Source organism: Taudactylus pleione, unplaced genomic scaffold, assembly GCF_031769625.1.
Source record: "Taudactylus pleione unplaced genomic scaffold, aTauple2 ptg000061l, whole genome shotgun sequence".
NCBI classification, from domain to species: domain Eukaryota; kingdom Metazoa; phylum Chordata; class Amphibia; order Anura; family Myobatrachidae; genus Taudactylus; species Taudactylus pleione.
Window position 1 is genome coordinate 19,489,051 of NW_028284463.1, and position 6,000 is coordinate 19,495,050.

At 46.6% G+C, this 6,000-nt stretch overlaps 1 protein-coding gene across 1 annotated transcript in view; it reads right to left on the minus strand.

Annotated features, from left to right (window-relative positions):
* The window catches only part of C1QTNF8 (C1q and TNF related 8), a 39,183-nt gene extending 34,881 nt beyond the window's left edge, over nucleotides 1-4,302 (minus strand). The window contains exon 1 of the mRNA XM_088464957.1: nucleotides 4,002-4,302. The gene's annotated coding sequence lies outside the window, so the exon portion shown is untranslated. The remainder of the gene's footprint in view (nucleotides 1-4,001) is intronic.
* Between the last annotated feature and the right edge of the window lie 1,698 nt (nucleotides 4,303-6,000).

Below are 6,000 nucleotides of genomic sequence, written 5' to 3' on the forward strand. Positions count from 1 at the left end.
GAGATAATTATTATCTCCGTCACTGCATGTTACCAAAGTCTGTTGTGTCTGGGGAAGTTACAAAGCAAATGCTGCTGGGTAGCTTGTGATAGCAGCTGTCTTTGCAGACAATGGGGCTTCTTTACCTGTCATTCTACCTTTTAAAATGGTGCTCTTTCTTCCAGGGACATGCAGGGCCTCCCCTTTCATGATCCTGAGGTTTGATATAAAAAGTATTACAATTATACTTCTATTTATAACTTATAAACATCTTTGTTTATTGTATTCATTTTTATACTAGTTAACATCCACCATTTTTTTGGAGCTTCCTGGGACTGCAGGGAGACGAGAGATGAGGCAACAGCAGCTCAGCCTCGCTTCTGTATAGACAGACACTACTTGCAGAGCTGGGGGCGGGGCCACACCACGGGCAGTAAGCTGCACAGAAAGAGAGCTAATAGAGGCATGCCTCTGAGTATGGTGGGAGTGCCTTGAGCACTGATGGACACCTTGGATGTGTCATGTGACCAGGAAGTGCACTGCAGTTCAGTGATGCAGGTAGGAGAATCAATGGACACGGAAGCTTAGTGTAGTGAGGGGAGAGTTACAGTGAGTAGGTGGTGAGACAGGCTCCCAGCACTCAGACCCACCTCCATGTGTGCCTCCCCAGCCATTGACCTCAACACACGCCACTGCTTTCTTCAGGCGACTAGAATGTGCAGCCGTGTGCACACACCCTCCTGCAATTTTTACTAAACACGTTGCTTTATTAGGAAAAAGAATTCATAACTGAAAGTGGAAAGCAGAGATGAGTGGTAATTCAGGGTAATAGGAAAAAGCCAATCTGAGCCATGATATAAAGGCACAGAACCTATATAAACTGGACACAACAGGGAGCCTGTTTATTAAAGTATTTTTGCAGTCAATATGTTTATTGTTATTGTCATTAATTAATATTATAATTATTAATACTTTTAAATATCATTATGAGGGTACTGCAGCAAATATGTGATATCTGATGTGGTTCTACCTTCGGAAACGAAAGCAGCCCCATAGCTGTGCGGACTGTGAAAATGGGCAATTTATCATGTTCTGAAAAGAGAGCTAATGCCTACTCCTCTACTCTCATTTAACTTATGGGAGGCACCCGATTTTTCATATAACCCCCCCCTGCACCCCCTAAAGAGTAGGCACTTGTCCCGCATCCCGCCCACTTCCTTGTGAAGTGGGCAGAATGGGGAGAATTTTCCTGGGGATCGGCGGTCCACGAGAAGTGGGCGGGATCTAATGGCGCAATTCTATGAGAATCGTGTCATTTGGCCCGACCCCTATTTAAATATGCGTAATTTGCTGCATTTTTCAGTGAAGGGCGGGGCTTAATGACTCTGGTAGTCTGGCCCTGCCCCCATCGCCGCCCACCAGCATCTGCTCTCCGGGCATCTCCCAGAGAGGAAAATCTAAAAGTAGGCAATTATGAGCTAACGCCATCTTTAGCCAGAGACCCCTGTCAGGTAGCTGATACTGGTCGGGTTTGAACCCGACAGTAAAGTCCATCATGAGAGTGGTCAAAACCACCGTCAAGCATTCCTGCCCCCGCTGTGCCATAGACACTTCCCCCATCATGAATTACCCTCGGCCGATGTTGGGATGGATGCTCGTGTTGCATGATTTGCATTCTGTTTGTAGGGTTACCACACATCCAGATGACTTTGGAAACTCTGGTAATGATAAAATATGTCCGGAGTCCAGAGGTGAGTCATCCCTAGACATTGAATGCCATGGGATTCATCCTAATGACTTGTGCACATGGATGCTTATCTTCCTCTTTATCATGACACCATAAACCTACATTTCCCAAGAGTACTTGTAGAGGGCTAAAGCGGAGCCCAGATTTCCATGTCCTGCTCGCAGAGTACATTCCTCCAAAAGAATTTCTATGTACAGACGCAACCATTACAACTTTATTATAAGTATAGATTACCAACACACTTCTCCAAAGACGCTAGTTTAGATGCTGCTAGTAGTAGCGAAATAGTTAATTAAAATAAAAATAAATCAGTAACCAGCCATGGACCTCTCAGTCGTGTCTTCTATTTCTTCTATTTTTAACACACAATGAATCCTGTACAGATCACACTGATCTGTGCAGTGCTATCAGCCCACCCACAAAGGTGGAGGTGCTTCAGGGAGGAACAGGAAGTAGTACTGGAATATCACAGGGAGGCGTTTATGTGCAATCCAAAACACGCGAGACCCGACATTTCCGGGATTATGCTGCTCTGCCTTATTTTGAGACCCAAATTTGCTGGGAGGAACCGAGCCATGCCTCTGTTCAACTCTGAACCCCCAATTTCGGGTGTTTTCGGATCTCACAGAGGGCGGGATGCAGCAAAAGAAGAAATGTGTTGAAGCCCCTGAAAATGCAGTTTTTGAGAGTCTGACCGCATTTCTCATATGCACCAAGCCCCGGAATGCGATATATTCCAGGGCTTTGATGCAGTGGGCAATGCCATCTTCAGAGCTTCTATTCATGACGTCCCCCCTGGTAGGGAACCAATCGGATCCCTCCCAGCACCACCCCCCCCTTCGCAGAAGGACTCCAGAGGGACTTCTGGATCATAGACCCAGAAGTCCCTCATTCGCCAAAACAGATCTTAACCAAGAGCGCTGTCCTTTGCATTTTCCGTCATGCATACCAGCATAATTAACACCGGCATGAGTGGTGGGATGCATCAGCTTCAAGTTGAAACTTGGGTGTGACCCAGTATCACCCCTAACTGCTTACATTCGCCTCCGGACCATGCCCAGTGTGAAAACACGCTAGACGCGCCTGCAAAACCAACTTGTGTTGAACTCTGCATTAAGGGCCTGATTCAGACACGCTCGCGAGCGCATAGCGCTTGCAAGCGGGTCAATGGTGGGCCATTGCACACGCGCGGCGGGCGCACTGGAGCGAGTGAGAAATCACTCGCTCCGGGGGTCGCTAGTAGACGGGGCGGCTGTCGATGTTGATCGCCCCGTTTTGTAGGCGGGGAGGGGGGGTGGCTGCACAAACGGAGGCGTTCCCGAAGGAATGCCTGCCGTTTGTGGGCGGCCCTACTGACATCACGAGTGATGTCACTAGTGGACTTCCTGCTCTATTAGAGCAGGAAGTCCACTCGGGCTTGCGAGACCTGAGATCCTACCACAGGGTCTCCTCGCAAGCCCGATGGTCGCGATAATCGGGACCATCGCCTGGCCGCACGCACACGCTGTGGATGGTCACCCACAGCTGTGCGAGCGGCCTGGAGGCCGGTCAAAAAAAAAAATAGGGACGCCCTGATTCAGAGCGAGTGCACACAAATAGCGTGCGCCGCTGAACCAAGGCCTAAGCCCACAATGAGCAGTTTTGCGTCATTGCACATGGCGTAAAAAAGAAACAAACAACCTGACAAATATAAATAAAACACTAAAACAAAATATCACAAATAGAAGCCAGACACAGAAATCACTGTGTTTAGTAAAAGTTGCAAGAAGGAGTATACTCCAACTCAGGAAATCAAAGTCACCAGCTTGATCACCCCTTGAACAAATATAAGATTTTCAATAAGGTATAAAGTAAGTAGTGATTAATGTTAAATTTGGATGACTGTTTGTGGGATTTAAAGGGGTCTATCTACTAAGCCTTAGATGGAGATAAAGTACCAGCCAACCAGCTCCTGTCATTTTTCAAACACAGCCTGTGATGTGGCAGTTAGGAGCTGATTGGCTGGTACTTTATCTCCACCCAAGGCTTAGTAAATGGCGGGGAGATGCATCAAGTCTTGGAGAGAGATAAAATAGTTGTCCATAGCAACCAAATTAGTTTCTGTCATTTTATAAACTGTGCTAGATAAATGATAACTAGAAGCTGATTGGTTGCTGTCTGATTTGATACATCCCCCCCCCCCCATGTGTTAACACTTACACAGGATTCCTGAACGGGGTCACTGAAACATCACAATAACATGCATCTCACGTTACAGCTGTGCTGTGAGACTCACCTGAGGTCCAGACGTGGGATTCAAACTCTAGGACTTATGCACATATGCAGCTGTAGCATGAGATCCCTTAATTCGCTAAGATTGTTGAGGCATCCACAGAAGACAGGGCTGGCTGGGGGGCGGTATCTCCACACAAGGTCACTTGGGAGGTCCCGGGCTGCTCCTCCATTACTGTTTGTTATGTTATAAATAGATATGACAAAGGAGCAAGCCGAGACTGCTGTAACTTTCCGAGGAAAAGCAATGACCGTGGGGATGTAGCAATGAAAAAAAGATGTTCCCAATCTGTGATATTCTGGAGGAAAACATCACGGGACACAAAGGCATCAAACTGTGAGGAGTAACAGGATGGGCTGTACAATTCTCTTTGTACAATTCTGTTTTCTGACACAAGAGTCACAAAGGATCATTTACGAAGGTGCCAAAAAAAAAATCAGCGCCGCAAGGAAAACGGCGTATTTCAAGGATCGGACAAAGTGTCGGATTAAGATCTGTTGAGGCCCAAGGATAAGTAATTTGTGGGTTGCGGGGGGACGACTGTGCCATTAAAGCTTAATTATCCAAATTGTTTGTCCCCTCAAGAATGTGCGGTGTTCCTTCACCCATTCCACCTGCACAGATTGGGAAGTGCTGCACTCACTGGCCGCAGTAGGTGTGCCCGGCTCTGTTGGAGTCTGAGAGCACATTGCTTGCTATCTTGACCTATCATTAAAAAACAACAATTTGAGTGGTTTTTTTTTATTTTTTAAAATAGCCAGTTAAGTGGTTAAATGAGTTTACTATGAGCAAATACTCACATTGCTTATATTAAATAAGATAACAATACAGTATACGTAATATTATGCAGAATTAGTTTCTTTCAAGTGAAAAGGAGGAAAAGTGGAAAAGACTTGAACAACTGCTGAGCTCGGCGGCAGGAGAATGCAAACGTATCATTCGTAGCCCCAATCTGACTGGTCTCTAGGTACAGTGTGTGTTACAGTAGCTTTAACATCACAGTATACAGTAAGCATGCTTCTGGTGCACAAGACCACCTTCCACTGTTACCAAAAGAATTGCAAATGAGCTTTTCTGACCTTCTTCCAAGACATTTTCTGTGCTGGAGATTCTGAATACCAGATGAATCTATATCTACACAACAGTTCATAAGTTATTTATTTAGCTCAAATATGACTGATACTGTACTGTAAGTATAATACAAACTCTCTATTGTCAGCTGATGGATGTAACCATAAGTTCTTTCATACCATATTTTCTCAAAAATAAAGATACAGACAAAGTTTATGCCGTTCAAAAATAATAGGTCAGCTTTATTTATTTACAATAATAAGTATGGTGGCAGAGGCAAGAACAGCAAACCACCGGCGCCCACTTGACATAGGCAAAAGATGTCCCCCACGTACCAGGGTCAATATCTCAATTAATGGTAAGTGAGATATAAAATACTTGCAAGGGCCACTCTCCCTTATAGCAAGTAAGACACCCATGCCAATATAAAGTACTTGCAAGGGCCACTCTCCCTTTATAGCAAGTGAGACGGTATTCAACACCCATACCAATGCACCATTTTGGCCCATCCGGATGAGAGGCGCCGCTGACCCCAGTAGTAAGTCTGTCCGTTTCCAATGCAAGCCTACAATTACAAACAAACTCCACCATTTTAATAGTAACAGAGGGCCTGATTCAGACCTGCTCGCGAGCGCTGAGCGCTCGCAAGCGGGTCGATGTTGGCCCAGTGCGCATGCGCACGAGGGAGCCGGCTCCGTCGTGCACATGCGCGAGACCAGAATAGTGACGGTCAAGCCGTCGCTCCGGGTCTCGCTACAAAGGGGGTGTGCTGTCGATGGTGAGTGACAGCACGCCCCCTTTGGTGGGCATGCCGGGGGCGTGGCTGGCCAGACGGAGGCGTTCCCATGGGAACGCCTACCGTCTGGGGCCGGCCCCACTGACATCACAAGTGATGTCAGTGGGAGTGCTCTCAGCTCTGATAGAGCCGAAA